The 16494-nt window shown below is 39.3% G+C and overlaps 2 long non-coding RNA genes across 2 annotated transcripts in view; both read right to left on the bottom strand.

The window, feature by feature from the left end:
* The window catches only part of LOC139364348 (uncharacterized), a 104186-nt gene that overhangs the window by 49227 nt on the left and 38465 nt on the right, over positions 1–16494 (bottom strand). The gene's annotated exons all lie outside the window — the stretch shown is intronic.
* LOC105499643 (uncharacterized) lies at positions 9652–15588 on the bottom strand. The gene is made up of 3 exons (XR_011626023.1): positions 15429–15588; positions 11997–12149; positions 9652–11293 (listed from the first exon to the last, which is right to left on the bottom strand). It is a non-coding gene; the product is annotated as an uncharacterized lncRNA (long non-coding RNA).

Here is a 16494-nt window from a genome sequence, read left to right as displayed (position 1 = left end):
CCTGAGTGTTCTTTCATCAAGATCCACTCATCTAAGAGGGGCTGTCTCAATAATTGGAGCGGCTTCTCCCACTTGTGCCATTAATTGCTGATGTGCCTCGGTTTTTGAATCTGTAACAATTCTCCCATGAGAACGTGAGAGTAGGTGTGTGATACTCACATATTTTTCTCCTGGTTTTCACTGTTTATAGTCTAACTAGCTAACTCCAGTAGGGTTGATATCCCAAGGAAGCACAGTAGAATTTCCCAGACTGCCCAGAAGGGGTTCTGCTTCCACAAACAGGCAGCCTTCTGCCCACCCCACCCATATTTGCCCACTTACAAGTTCTTTTATATACATCGCTTTATTTGGTCTTCAATGTTCAATAACTTGATTAACTGTGGAGGCTGGGAACTGATTGGATGATAAATACAAGATACTAAAGTTCTTATTGCATAGGCCCCAGAGGGTCACAAAAAAAGATAGATCTTGTCTAAAGCGGCAAGATCTATCTATGGCCACACCACCCTGAATATGCCCAATCTCATCTGAAATGGCAAGATCCATTGCAGCATTGGAGTCCCCAGTCAGCATTGCAATGGCAGGCCCAGTGAGCCCAGGCAAGAGGCAGAAAACGTTCACTCTTGAGACCCTAATTAGTGAACTCATAGCTGCAGCTGACCTGAGACTGGGAGAGAAGACAGCCCAACCATCTAGAGTTTCCTACACAGACTAGAGAGTGGTGGCACATGCCTGTAGTCCCAGCTACTTGGAAGGCTGTGGTGGGAGCATCACTTGAGCCCAGGAGGTTGAGGCTACATAGTTGTGCCACTGCACTCCAGCCTGGGCGACAGAGTGAGACCCTGTCTCAAAAGGAAAAACAAAAAGGACCAGAGAGGAGAAGGGGGTAAATTGTAAAGTAATAGCATATTTACCAATTTCCTGTGAATTTGTCCAGAAAATAGTAGGTAGTGCAGAAATTTAACACCAAGCAAACAAGAGACCACTGCAGAAGAACTCGACATGCTGTACTTTAAGAAGTCCTCTGGAGTTAAGAACATCTGTGGCAGAATGCCCGCTGTTAATACCATTTCCAAGTGGAAATAATAAATGGGAAGGGAGAGTTAAGACCACTGCTCCCTATACAGCTTTTAATTTAGTCTTTCAGTCTCCTTCTTGTTTTACAGGGGGAAAAGTTTACATAAAGCTGAACTATAGAGAAGTCTTATCTAAGATTGGATGGCACAAATTCAATAGGGAGAGAGAATTAATGCAAATGAAACGAGTAGTTCTCTGTATTGTGAGTTTTCATTTTTGCTCTGTTGTCTCTTCTACAAAATGAAGACTAATTCCTGACCTTTCCTCCCTCAAAGAAGAATGTGTGCATGAGGAAAAATCAGGTGCCAAGGAAAAGCTGTCAGATGTGCAACACAGAATGTTCCCAAATGAATTTTATGTTAATTGTTCTGAGTCTTCCTTCACAAAGTCATTAACAGAAGCACACAAAAGCCCTTGCCACCAGTATTGTAGAGCTTCTTGACACAGCCAAAATCAGATATTCTTTTTTTAAAAAAGAAAGTCTTCAGCAAATTACAGTATAATTAGATATCAAAATTCTGGTTTCAATTTTCTGTAGACTATCTGAATGTTATTGTTGTTGTCATTATTTTTCATCATTTCTCAAAGTATTAAAATACAATTTGGTCAAACAATTACATAACCAATACCTGTGTTATCATAACCCAGAAACAATTTTCTGATATTGGCTTCAAGACAGAGGAGGGAGAGAAAAAAAGGAAAGAAGGAAGGAAAATAAAGGAAAAAAGAGGAGTAAGGGGAAGGGAAGGAGAAAGGGTAGACGGGAAGGAAAGAGAGAGAGAGAAAGTGGAAAGACAACAAAAGCTTATAGAGAAAACTGAAGTCACAACATCAGCTTGGCCTGTCTTTTCCCCACCCATCTCATTCTCCTTTCCAAATTATGTCTTTAAAAAACAATTTATCAGCTCCCTTTCCTCTTCATTTTCATTCCCAAATAAATTACAGTTCCGACAACATCTTTTTTTCATTAGACATTATAGTCAAAGTTTTATTTTCTGAAGCAAAAGACAAAAAGTGTCAAGGAGCTTTCCCTAAGGGAGACATCATAAACAGCCCACCTGACATCCCATTTCCTGTTCTAAAGCAGCTACAGCACCAGTACAGCTGATACTCAAGGTTCAGATCAGAAGAGGAGGCTTCTCACCCGGCAGCAGGAACCTGTGAGCATGGCATGCCCCGGCTTCCTGTGAGCACTTGTGATCTCCACCTGTCTTGGTAAGGAAGGCACATGTATTTACCTTAACTAGTATTCAATAGAACAGAGAAGTGGGAAGAAAGATTAATCGTGCAGAAATCTAATCTCCTCATTGGGCCCAGATATTAGAGGCAAGAAAGTTGATGGATTTTGTCAGAGGTTTGGATCAAGAGGTAGAAAGCTGGGTTGCAATGGGAACAGGCTTGTGAGTCTGTTTCTCTCTTCCACATGATATCCCAGTGAAGTCCTTTCTCTCCTCTTTCCCACAGAATCCGGCATGGCCCAGACAGTCACTCAGTCTCAACCAGAGATGTCTGTGCAGGAGGCAGAGACCGTGACCCTGAGCTGCACATACGACACCAGTGACAGTGATTATTATTTGTTCTGGTACAAGCAGCCTCCCAGCAGGCAGATGATTCTCATTATTCGCCAAGAAGCTTATAAGCAACAGAATGCAACAGAGAATCGTTTCTCTGTGAACTTCCAGAAAGCAACCAAATCCTTCAGTCTCAAGATCTCAGACTCACAGCTGGGGGACGCCGCGATGTATTTCTGTGCTTATAGGGCGCACAATGAAATAAGCAACAGGGAGAGGCTTACAGAAACCTCAGACCTCAGCATCTGTGTAAAGGTCAGGGGGAAGTGTTCAGGGTTATAGGAACACAAAGAGGAAATAATTGTCTTCACTAAAGGAAAAAAAAAATGTATCTGACTATAGGAAACACAGAGGGGATGTCTATCAGCTGTAATTTTTGAAATAGTAATAAAATAATGAATCCACACATGCTTTATAGATTTTCAAAATACCTTCATGTGTTAATTCATTAAACCTGCACAAGCCCGTGTGTTACATAGGTCAGATAACATATTCTAAGCATCACTGCTATCCAGAGAATCTTAGAGCTTGACCTAAAGCTCTATTCTTTTAGAATTATGTATTTTTGCTTTATTATTTTAATTACTATCTGTCTGTACATCACATGATCATATCAAAGTCAATATATCCAAAAGGCCAGGCGCGGTGGCTCAAGCCTGTAATCCCAGCACTTTGGGAGGCCGAGACGGGCGGATCATGAGGTTAGGAGATTGAGACCATCCTGGCTAACACAGTGAAACCCCGTCTCTACTAAAAAATACAAAAAACTAGCCGGGCGTGGTTGCGGGCGCCTGTAGTCCCAGCTACTCGGGAGGCTGAGGCAGGAGAATGGCGTAAACCAGGGAGGTGGAGCTTGTAGTGAGCTGAGATCTGGCCACTGCACTCCAGCCTGGGCAACAGAGAGAGACTCCATCTCAAAAAAATAAATAAATAAATATATATATATATATATATCCAAAACTGAATTTCTTACCATCTCCACAAGCCTTTATTTTTTCTTCTTTTTTTCCTCCTCAGCCTTGCTCAAGATTCAGGAACACAATAAAAGTTTGCTATTCCTGTGTTTCCAGTTTGGGGAATTTCTTCACCCTCGACTTTCCAGCCTGGGCTATCAGATTTTTATGCATACCTTATTACTTTCTAATTATAAAATGGTGCAAAAAAACCACTACATCATGTCAGACTCACTGTTTCCCATCCATCCATCATTCTTTCTGACTTTAACCTGGCTTCATCCTGTATTTCTTAACGTTCTTTAAAGCATCATTTGTCTTGACATAAGAAAGTAAGGAAAGAAAGCAAACAATTGTCAAGTAGGATTTCATGTACTGCTAGTACTCACCAGCAAATGCTAAAAAAAATTAAAAAATAAAAATAAAAAAGGAAGTTAACTTCTGGTAATGCTATAATTGCTTCTGGTAAGGCAGTCTAGCAGGTGGTGACAATTTAGATAAACCTGGTCTAACAGTAAGGCCAAGCAGCTGCCATGGTCCAAGTCACCACACCTATGTCTTCTGAGACTTGGGAGAATTCTCAGAATTGGGAGATGCCTGGACCGTGAGAGGATTCTCCCTTATGCTAAGGGAAAAATTAAAATAAATGAAAAAAATAATGCCAACATTTCTTTTTATGCCCACAATTCCCCCAATATATCTCCTTCACTATTAAGCCTCTTGTGGAGCATTTTATTCCATCTGCTCACTGTGGGTGGTGAGAGGCAGTTTGGAATGACAAACTGCTGAAATAATTAAGTTCAATAAGCAGGCTGCAGAGTTTAGGTTGGGGGTCTGTTTGGAATGAGTGGTGAGAGCGACTGGATGTGGGAGAGGCTAAGGGGAGGCCAAGACCAAACTGCGGAATCATAATTCAGATTGCTGAGTCATTTCCCAAACACAACAGCTTCTGTAACGCCACACCCTAGCCCAGCTCGGCACCTAGGCTTCTACTTGTCTGGAAAAGTAGGGTAGGCACCAATCAAAATAAAACCTTTCTCTCACACAAGGAAGACACCTTCAGGCTATTCAGGTTTTGCCCTCCCTTTTACCCCTGAGGCCCATCAGTCACGCAGACTTAGATTCAGGCTAGTTACCAAGTTTCATATCTAAACTCATTTCTTTCCATCCTTGCTTCTAGTGCTTTCATGCAGCTCCTCTCATTTGAATTAATAAATAATCATTCATCTACTCTGTCTACCTTCAATTGCGTCCCCTTTTAATTTGGTTTAGCTGTGTCCCCACTCAAATCTCAACTTGAATTGTATCTCCCAGAATTCCCACATGTTGTGGGAGGGAACCAGGGGGAGGTAATTGAAACACCGGGGCTGTTCTTTCCCATGCTATTCTCGTGATAGTGAATTAAGTCTCACAAGATCTGATGGGTTTATCAGGGGTTTCTGCTTTTGCTTCTTCCTCATTTTTCTCTTGCCGCCGCCATGTAAGAAATGCCTTTCACCTCCCACCATGATTCTGAGGCCTCCCCAGCCACGTGTAACTGTAAATCCAATTAAACCTCTTTTTCTTCCCAGTCTTGGGTATGTCTTTATCAGCAGCATGAAAACAGACTAAAATACACCCTTCAAACATTGCTTCACATAGCTGCCTGAGTGAGCATCCTATAATAAAAATCAGATCATGTACACATACCTCTGCCTCAATAAAGCCTCATTTCCCACAGAAAGGCCCTGATTATTTAGAATATAGGTCCGTCAAAGCAGAGGCCACCACTGTATTTCCAGCACTTACTATGCCTGATAGGGTAAATGGTCAGGGTCATCTATTCATGGATTAATTAGGCTGTCCCCTGCTTAGCAACTTTGCCTCATTTGTTGCTATATTCCCATCTCCCAACACCATACACGCTCAACCTCTCAGCAAATGAAATTGTTTCCTACATCTATGCCTTTGCCAGCATTGTCCCCTCAGCATGGAATGCCCATCCCCAACTAACCACTTGCCTATTATTTGAAAGGTTCGCAAGCCTCCTCTCTTCTCTGAATCCTTGTCCTGACCCTCTTGCACCGGTAGAACTGATCACTTTCTCCTTTATCTCCTAACTGAAACCCTAAGCATATTTCTAATGTGGCAAATCTAACACTTCATGGTGTTTATAGGTATTTTTCACTGTCTCCTCACTAAAATGCAAACTGTTAGTTACCAAGGACACAGTTTTACTCATTTCAATAGCAACTGTGCTTACAACAATCTTTAATTCACAGAAATGATTTTTTAAAGTTTTTTGAATGAAGGTAATTAATTGATGGGCATTTTCCTCATTAAACATTGTAGAGTAAAAATGGATAAATTTTCTATTTTGCTATCTCCTCTATAGTTGTGTCAACTCAGAATTCTGAGCTAACTCATAGGACTGTATGGCATGTCAAAAATTAATAGTAACAACAGTATCATGCTGATAATAAAAACATTAGTAGTAGCTAACAATTATTGAGTATCTATATGCACCCCATATTCTGAGAGGTGCATGACATGCCTTATATCATTTAGTATTCCCAACAAATCCATGCTGTAGCTACTATTGATATTCTAATTTTATGTGAAGAATTAATATAAGTTCAAAGAGGCCAAAATGCCTAGAATCACACAATGTATGACACCTTAACCACTGGACTTTTTGCCTTCTCAAAGGGTGGCAAACTGCTATAGCATCTCAGTCTTATTAATGTAACAGACACATAGAACATAAGAAAGAAATTCATGAAGACAGTGCTGTATGCCATACATGCACTTGTAGTCCTCACTTTTTCTAGAGTAGTAATTGCAAGATGAGACTTATTTCAATTATCTTTATTAATAGAAGTTAAATGTAAAAATGACACTATTACCATTATTGTTTACATAGGAAATTTGTGCCTTTTTAACATTAGTTTGTAATTATTTGACTTGGGATTACACAATATTTTAAACTTCTTCAGTGCATTTTTCAATAGCGTTTAGGTTTAAAAATGCAGTCTTTGGCAGGGGCATTAATAAATGTTTCAAATGTCATTTTGTATAACTCTATGAAGAATACAAGAGTTTAGAAGAAATCTCTAACCTTCCCAAGTTATCCAAATTTCCAAGTTATCATAGGAAAATCCTTCCTTTGTAACTTTTTAAACTTTTTTGTATATGGTTGGGTGTTTCTATGAAATCTGCTTTTCCATTTTTTTGCTTCAGTGAAAAACTAATATATTGTGAAAATGCTCCCATATAAACAAGCAGTTTTTCTATAGCATGAGTTTTCCATGGCTATATTATATTTTTGAAATATACTTCATTTTACTCAATAACTTGAGGGTTTTTTGTTTTGTTTTGTTTTGTTTTGTTTTGTTTTCAGATGGAATCTCACTCTGTCACCCAGGCTGGAGTGCAGTGGCGCAATCTTAGCTCACTGCAACCTCTGCCTCCCAGGTTCAGGCAATTCTCCTGCCTCAGCCTCCCGAGTAGCAGGGATGATTACAGGTGCGCACCACCCTGCACAGCTAATTTTTGAATTTTTAGTGGGGGTTTCCTTGTGTTGGCCAGGCTGGTCTCAAACTGCTGACCTCAATTGATCCGCCTACCTCGACCTCCTAAAGTGCTGGGTTTGCAGGCATGAGCCTCTGCGCCCGGCCTAACTTGAGTTATTGATCGAGTAAATCAACAAATACAGTAAGCATGATAAGTACATTGTTTCCAAACTGGAGCTATTATAAGTAAAACTGTAATTTTAAAAAGATGCTTGTACATAGAATAGTATGCAAGTAAGAGAGAGCCCAGATCAAAGTAACTGAAGCAAAACAAAACAAAACAAAAATCTGTTGGCTAATAAAACTGAAAAATCTGGGTTAACTACTTTAGGAAGGACTGGACTAAATGCTCAAATCATATCACCACAGCATGTCTCCATCGTTTAGCTCTTGTTTATATTGGCTTTACTCTGAAGCAAGCTCAGGCCCACGTGATGGCAAAGATGGCCACCAGGAGCCTCAGACTTGTGTACTACTGTGTTAGTTTCCTCCTGCTGCTGTAACAAATTACCACAAAAATGGTGGCTTAAACAATATTACTTTATTATCCTACAGTTTGGGAGCTCATAAGTCTCAGTGCACTAACACAAAGGTGTTGGCAGGGCTATGTTCCTTCTATAGGCTCTAGGGGAGACTGAGTGAAACGCTGAGCTTCCCCAGCTTCTAGAGGCTGCTGCATCCCTTGGCTCATGGACCTCTTCCATCTTCAAAACTAGAAATCACAGCACTGTGACCTCTACCACCGTTGTCACATCTCCTGTCACCTTCATGGACCGCCTGAGCCTTGACCCTTGAGATTACATTGCGATCCGCCAGATATTCCAGAATAGTCTTCTCATCTCAAGATTCTTGGTGAATCCCATTTTCTGAATCACATTTTCAAGAAAATTTGCCACATAAGGTAACATATTCACAGGTTCTGGGGATAGGTGGTGGACATTGCTATAGACCAAATGTTTGCATCCCTCAAAATTTGTATGTTGAACTCCTAATCCCCAAGGTAATGGTATTAAGAGAAAGGACCTCGGAGAGGTGATTAGGTCATGACGGTGGAGTTCTCATGAGCGAGATTAGTGCTTTTATAAAAGAGGCCCCAGAGAGCTGCCTTGCTCTTTCCACCATGTGAGAGCACAGCAAGAAGGCACCATCTATGAACCAGGAAACGGCCCTCACCAGACACTGAATCTGCTGCTATCTTGATCTCGGATTTCCCAGCCTTAATTGTGAGAAATAAATGTTGGTTGTTAAAGCCACCCAGTCTATGGTGTTTGGGGTATAACAGCCCCAATGGATGAGACAGACATCTTTGGAGAGCTATTACTGTCTTTACCAGACCTGCCAAATTAACAACTCCAGCAGAAGAAAGAAGCTTCTTTTGTGATAATTCCAGAAAATGTCATGGGCTGACTTTGCTTAGACTAATTTCTTCAGATTTAGGAAACAGGCAGAGGTGGTTCCTCAAGGCAAAGCCAAGATGCTACTAGAAGAGGAATGAATAACGGATACATAAAAATAACAGATGACCCCAATGCTATTAATTTCTTTCAAACTCCTTTTTGCCATCAGAAAGCAGTAATAAACTCACATACCAATTCCAATAAAATAATTTTTTAAATCGCCCAAACTTACCTTTCAACATAGCAAGCAAAAAGCCATGAATAAAATTGCTTCACCAAGATGTGGAAGCTCTGTTGACCAGAAATTCAGCATAGATAGTTATTCAAGATAATTTCAATGTGTTCAGCAGATAAAGGGACAAGTAAGAACTCTTTAATGGCAACTTTAGCTGAGGGATGTGTTAAATTGTATATTTGGTAGACTGAAACTAAAGAATAAAAAAAGAGACAGCTTGATATAACTTTCTATGCCAAACCCAATGTTATACTCTAAATCTAAAACTCCAGAAAAAGTTTGAAAGCAACAAATATGAAGTCAGGAAAATCATTCTAAATTAGGTATAATCTTGAGCAACTATTTAGGTATAATCTTGAGCATTTCAGCTGTAGGTGAAAGTCTTATTTAATCAGCTCACATAGATTCTCACATGCTATGAATAATAGTTCATTTGGATATCTCTTAAAATCAAGGAGGGATAAAGACAGGAAGGAAGAAAGCTGGCAGGTAGTAAGAGCCAAAGTAAAGATATTATTTTGATTAAAATATACTCATTGTTGAGGTATCCACAAATATTTGAGAACACATTGAAGAAGTAAGACAGGTCAGAAAATATAAGTCTATGATCAGCACTTAGCAAAAACAGTTGAAGAGAAAGAAAGAGCAAACAAAAAATTGCTTAAAGCAACACAGATATTCAAAGATAAAGAATTAAAGCCGAAATAAATGTGACAGAAATGGAATGGAAGGAAAATGAGGATAAATATTTAAAAAGTTATGAAACATTGGCAAAAATAGCTGAAGAATGCAGAATAAAATGTCCCAGAAAACATTTATCAAAGGGTTATATTTTATTAGCATTCAGTAGTCACAAGGCAAGAAATATTATGATAGCTATAAATAAATACATGAGAATGTTTAAGGTTTTATGATGATCGCGGCTTTACTGTTCAATATATATTAAATAAACCACAAGTTATCTATAATACAGTTCTGAATAAAATTTAGGAAAAGTAGAGTCAAGTGCTTCAATATAGAAAAATACAGAAATAATTAACCATAATGCAGACAAAAGGACACCCAGTTGTAGAGAGCACTACAAGCATTGAAATATTCAGAATATTATTTGATTAAAAAAATAAACTTATGTAAAGATACCCTAAGCAATGCCAAAGATACACACACACACACACACACACACACACACACACACAGATACACACAACACACACACGCTATATATAGGAAGGAAGAAAGTTTCTTTATTGGGGACACAGTTTACACATTACCTCATGTTTCTATGAGATGCTATAAGAAAAATTCTCTTAAGATTTACTACATGGATAATATATTTATATAGTATCTGTGTGTATGTATAGCAAACTCTAATATATATATATGGATATATTACAGTCTTATAGACTATGAGAGTGAGAGTAAGAGAGAGAGAGAGAAGTGTATACCTACTTCCTCTCAAAAAGGCCATATTCTGGCAACTCCCTTACTCCCCATTCCCTACTATCCAATTTGATCTAGCCTTAGATTTCCCAGGAGGTTCTTTTCCAGAAAAATGCCTGTAGCTATAAAGTAATCTTCATCTTGGCTGTTTCAAATTTCAATGCAGGATTCCTATTGAGCCAATACCTTACCATTTTCTTTCCTTCGTGGAATTGTGCTTTGTCATGATGCAATAAGTTTTCTATTAAGTATATCATAAACAACAGTCTTACAGAATTCATCACTGGACATACTATAGCTTCTTTATTGGGGACACAGTTTACATATTACCTCATGTTTCTATGAGACGCTATAAGAACAATTTCTCTTAAGATTTACTGCATGGATAATTTGTACCTATACTTGTAGTTTGTTTTTATCATATGGATGAGGTAATTATCAAAGGACTGATTGTTTTCCTTCTTTACACTGACTGTGAATAAGTTCAGAGCCAATGTTAGCTTAACTCCAACTATAGAGGCTGATTTCATGTATTTTGATTCCAAATCTAATTCAAGGTTTATGTTCCTGCCCTTATTTTTTTTCTTGATTTTCATATTTCTTTGCTGTTGTTTTTGTAGATTTTTCTGTGCTGTATACTTTTTTTCAAAGATAATTAAAACAGTTTGTGAATTCAGCGGGGTAGATAAATGAATGAGGCAGACAGAAAGGAAATGTACATGGTGGGGTAACAAACTTACATAATATGTAGATGCATATAAAAAGACATATGAAGAAAACAATTTCTCTAATATATCTAATCCTCCTTATGAACGATCCCATCCACCAAATAGTCAAGAAACTTAAATTTTATAAATTGCAATTAACAATGTCTCATTTTATTCAGGTTTAAAGAGTTCCTTTCACTTTAAATATTCAGTCCATTTAAGTTCAATTCCGTGTTAGGGCTGATGTAAAGTCTCTCTTAGATGACTCGGTCTCTTTAGGTGATATGTTTGGAATTCCACCACCTTACCCTTTTCTTTCCATGATGAAATTTAGGTGATAAGGGGAGACAGTAGAGTGTCACCTGAGGCAAAAAAAAAAAAAAAAAAAAAAAGGCTTAAATCCATGCATTGCCTTCTGGATCTTTTGGTCTGAGCAGCTGAGCAGCCAATCTACTCTGTTCCCTGTGTAGGTACCTATTTATGTATGGATTGTCCCACCCGGACTTTTGGGATTATGTGTTGACACCACTGCTGAAGCCAATTGCTTCAGCTGCTTGACTCCATCTCAAAGAGCCTCATCATGGGCACTTCTTTGTCCTTAGCCCAGGACTTTGCCAGGTCACTAGCCCTCTCAACTCTCTGCATCTACTTCCCGGACCCCTGGGGACTTCTGGATTCCCTGCACCTGTAAACAGACCACGGGGATTCTAGAAAGTAGCCTCTGAACTCACGTAGCCAGCCCTTGATTTTTCTCCAGGGCCATCTTCCCACACCATAAGTGAGACTTCCCCCAATACTTATCTAAATGCTTCTAGCCTTTCCTAACCCAATCAGTGTAGCAGACCAGGGGAAAGACCAGAGTCCTGACACCTAAGTTCCTTGTTCTGCCTCCATTTTTCTTTATCCTCTAGGACCCAAAACACTGACCTCCCTCTCTGTCCTGCACTTTCCTGTCAAACTTATGTAAAACTCTGTGATCAAGTCCAGCTGGCCTTATATATATAATATCATAAAGAATATAATAAATAATTAAGAAAAAAGTGTTACACCTGAAAAAAACCTTACTTTTAAGCCAGTTCTCTTGTTAAGTAATCAAAAATCCAAATTTAGATGTCAGAGCTGAATATTAATTCTATTTCCATTCCTCTCAGAATAATCTAATCTCTCCCCACTCAAGACAGATAGATTCCTCAGAAGAATATAGATAAGGTTATGTATCTGAAAATGTAAAGGAGAAAAGAATATTAATACATTTCAAAAATATAATCTCACTTACAAGTAGAGGGAGCAAATATTTTATGTCTCCAAGAGCACACATGGGAAAATCACCATAGATACTTTCAAAGAAAGTAAAAGACTGCCAAAATCATAAGAAATTAAGAAAATGAAGAAAAAGACAAGCCACAGACTGGGAGAAAATATTTGCAAAACACATATGTATTTTTTTAAGTGGTATCCAAAATGTACAAAGTATTCTTAAAACTCAACAATAAGCCGGGCATGGTGGCTCACGCCTGTAATCCCAGCACTTTGCTAGGCCAAGGTAGGCAAATCTCCTGAGGTCAGGAGTTTGAGACCAGTCTGGCCAACATGGCAAAACCCTGTCTCTACTAAAAATAGAAAAATTAGCCAGGCATGGTGGTGGTAGCCTGTAATCCCAGCTACTCGGGAGGCTGAGGCAGGAGAATCACTTGAAGCTGGGAGGTGGAGGTTGCAGTGAGCTGAGATTGGCCCATTGCACTCCAGCCTGGGCAACAGAGCAAGACTCCATCTCAAAAAATAAATAAATAAAATAAAATAAAACCCAACAATAAGAACACTTAAAACCCAATGAAAAAAATAGGCAAAGATCTGAACAGACACCTCACCAAACAAATTATATAGATGGTAAATAAGCACATGAAAAGATGCTTAACATCAAATATTATTAGGGAATTGCACATTAAAACAGTGACATATCACTACATGCCTATCAGAACGGCTAAAGTCCAAAACACTGAAACCATCAAATTTTGGTGAGGATATGGAGCAACAGGAACCCTTATTCATTGCTGGTAGAAATGCCACTTTGGAAGATAGTTCGGCAGTTACTCATAAAACTAAACGTTCTCTTAAGATATGATCCAGCAATCATGCTCCTTAATTTTAACTCAAGTGAGTTGAAAACTTTTGTCCCCATAAAAATCTGCATGAAAATGTTTGAAGCAGCTTTATTTATAATTGCTAAATCTTGAAATCAACCAAGATGTCCTTCAATAAGTGAATGTATCAACAAACTATGGTATATCCATACAATGAAATATTATTCAGTGATAAAAAGACATGACCAGGCCGGGTGCAGTGGCTCACGCCTGTAATCCCAGCACTTTGGGAGGCCAAGGCGGGCCGATCACCTGAGGTCAGGAGTTCGAGATCAGCCTGGGCAACATAGTGAAACCCCATCTCTACTAAAAATACAAAATCAGCCGGGTGTGGTGGCACATTCCTGTAATCCCAGCTACTCGGGAGGCTAAGGCAGGAGAATCACTTGAACCTGGGAGGCAGTGGATGAGGTGAGCCGAGATCGTGCCATTGCACTCCAGCCTAGGCAGCAAGAGTAAATCTCCATCTCACCAAAAAAAAAAAAAAAAAAAAAAAAAAAGACATGACCACAAAAGACGTGGAGGAAACTTACCTGTATATTGCTAAGTGAAAGAAGCCAATCTGAAGACTGTATACTATATCGTTCCAACTATAAAACATTCTGGACAAAAACAAAACTATGGGGAGAGTATGCTGATCAGTGGTTGCCAAAGGTTTTGCAGGGAAGAAAGAAGGATGATAAATAGAACACAGGGAATTTTTAGACCAATGAAGCCATTCTGTACAATACTATAAGAGTTATGAGTGGATTATGTCATTACATACTTGTCAAAACTCATCTAATGTATAACATAAAGAGCAAAGTCTAATGTAAATTATGGGCTTTAGTTAATATATTAATATTGGCTTATCAATTGTAACACAAGTATGACATTAATGTAAGATATCGATAATAAGGGAAATGAGGAGGATGAGGGTTGAGGGGGTGTATAAGAGCTCTATATTTCCACTCAGTACTAATACATCACATGCTAGTCTTAATCTTTTTTTTTTTTTTTAGGTGGAGTCTCACTCTGTTGCCCAGACTGGAGTGCAGTGGCACAATCTCAGTTCACTGCAAGCTCTGCCACCTCCCAGGTTCACGCCATTCTCCTGCCTCAGCCTCCTGAGTAGCTGGGACTACAGGCGCCTGCCACTATGCCCGGCTAATTTTTTGTATTTTTAGTAGAGATGGGGTTTCACCGTGTTAGCCAGGATGGTCTTGATCTCCTGACCTCATGATCCGCCCACCTCGGCCTCCCGAAGTGCTGGGATTACAAGCGTGAGTCATCGTGCCTGGCCAGCTATTCTTAATCTTAAAAAAGAAAATATATTCTAGCTACTGTATTTCACAATGCTATGATCATTCCTTGTCTTACTTAGTCCATTAAGGCTGCCATAACAATCATAGACTAGGTAGCTTATGAATTACAGAAATTTATTCTCAGTGTGGAGGCTGGGAAGCCCCAGGTCAAGACACCAATGGATTTGGTATCTGGTAAAGGCCCATTTCCTGGCTCATAAGTGACATTTTCTCAAGGCACCAATCTTATTGATGAGGGCTTTGCCCTCATGACATAGTCACTGCCCAATGGCACCACCTCCTAATGGCAATTAGGTTTCAACATTGAATTCCAAGGGGGAAGACAAACATTAAGGTTGCAGCAGTCCTTTCCTCTCTATCAAATCCCTGCTTATCCATCTAGATCCTTAGCAAATACAACTTAGACTATATAGCCCATAATGATCTACTTGACTAATCAACTCACATATGACTTCTTGACTCTGCCATATGGGCGACTTTTTAAAATATTGACTTATATTTCTATTTAATCATGTACAGGTTTATATGTGTCAATATTCAGAACCATGATTTACACACATAGAAACATATAAATTAAGCCATCATCATCACTTCCAATCATACACACACATGTTCATATACAGCATCCAATAAAGCATCCTATTTAAATTTGGTAATAAATAAATATTTACTACTTGAAAGATCAACTGACTAAAGAAAATAATGTATTCCAATTCATCCACTTTCCCAAAGGAGGGTTCTACACAACAATCACTAGTGTGTGCCTTTGGTCACAGTTTTAAGTAACAGCAAACAGTGAAAAACAAACAGAAAATGTCAGGCTGCTCTCATTTGCACTCCTGCTTCAGATATAAATGCTTTCAATTATTCTTCTAGCAAACCACATTGCAAATACCTAAAATTTCCTTTTGCCAGTTAGAGGTAAACTCAGTCTCCAATTTCTATCCATAGAAGAATTAAAGCAATTCTATTTGCATCCAGTGTGACCGAAGGCTGCCTTTCTCAAAAGATACCTATGTGGCCTCAGTAATCCAGATAAAAGGCTCACTCACTCAGTGTGGCTGCTGTACTTCTTGCCTCTTGTCTGTATAATCTACTGAAATTAGGTACCACAGCACTTTCTCTCCAACAAATCCATGGAAAGTAAGAAAAGATGTTGAACTACTCCAGGACTCCCAAATTCAGGTTCAAATTTTCTTTCATCATAGAAGTAGAAACTTCTGGTGAAACACGGTAATAGCTCAGCAGGAAGTCAGCACAAACCTCTAAAGGCAAAGCAGGAGGCCTGAGCCCTCCCCTCTCTCCCTCCATCATAAGGAGCCCTGCTGTGGAGACTTCCATGGGGACAAGAGAGGAGAAATCATTTTGCTACTCAGATCCCAGGACTGAGTAACATAGGAATGGAGGACCCAAAAATTTGAGTAAAATTCCTAGACCTTGGTTTCTGAAACTATCCTGACTCTAAGATTAAGCAACTTCTCTTCTTCCATTTCTTCTTATAAATCTCTCCTTGGGGAACTTTCCTGGGTGGATAAAACCTATCGAAGAGGGGAAACAGTTGTGGAGATTAAAGTTAGAAGAAAAAAAAAGTCTTTTTTTTTGTTTGTTTAATCCTATTTTCTCATTATTTATCTGAGGTAATCAAGATCCAGAGAAGTCCCTCCCTTGCCCTACATGGAATAGCAGGGGATTCCACAAGGATTCTGTTCTTGCACTGACTCCCACCCCCAGTCTGTGTCTGCACTTCATACCAATCACTAAATATGTTATTAAATAGGAGGGTAAAAGTTGTGAATATCACCCTGGTCTAGATGGAAGCACACAATATACACAATACCATACTATAACAGATATTCTACTAGATATGAGAGAGTCGATACAGGCTAATGAAGAAACGAGAGGAAAAGATGAAAAAATTGACATCTAGAAGTATTCATGGCCGGGCGCAGTGGCTCAGGCCTGTAACCCCAGCACTTTGGGAGGCCGAGGTGGGCGGATCACGAGGTCAAGAGATCGAGACCATCCTGGCTAACACGGTGAAACTCCGTCTCTACTAAAAATACAAAAAAATTAGCCGGGCGTGGTGGCGGGCGCCTGTAGTCCCAGCTTCTGGGGAGG

The sequence above is a fragment of the Macaca nemestrina genome, chromosome 7, assembly GCF_043159975.1.
Source record: "Macaca nemestrina isolate mMacNem1 chromosome 7, mMacNem.hap1, whole genome shotgun sequence".
In the NCBI taxonomy this organism is placed as follows: domain Eukaryota; kingdom Metazoa; phylum Chordata; class Mammalia; order Primates; family Cercopithecidae; genus Macaca; species Macaca nemestrina.
The sequence above is the reverse complement of the archived record's forward strand: the minus strand, read 5'-3'. Positions and strand labels throughout refer to the sequence as shown.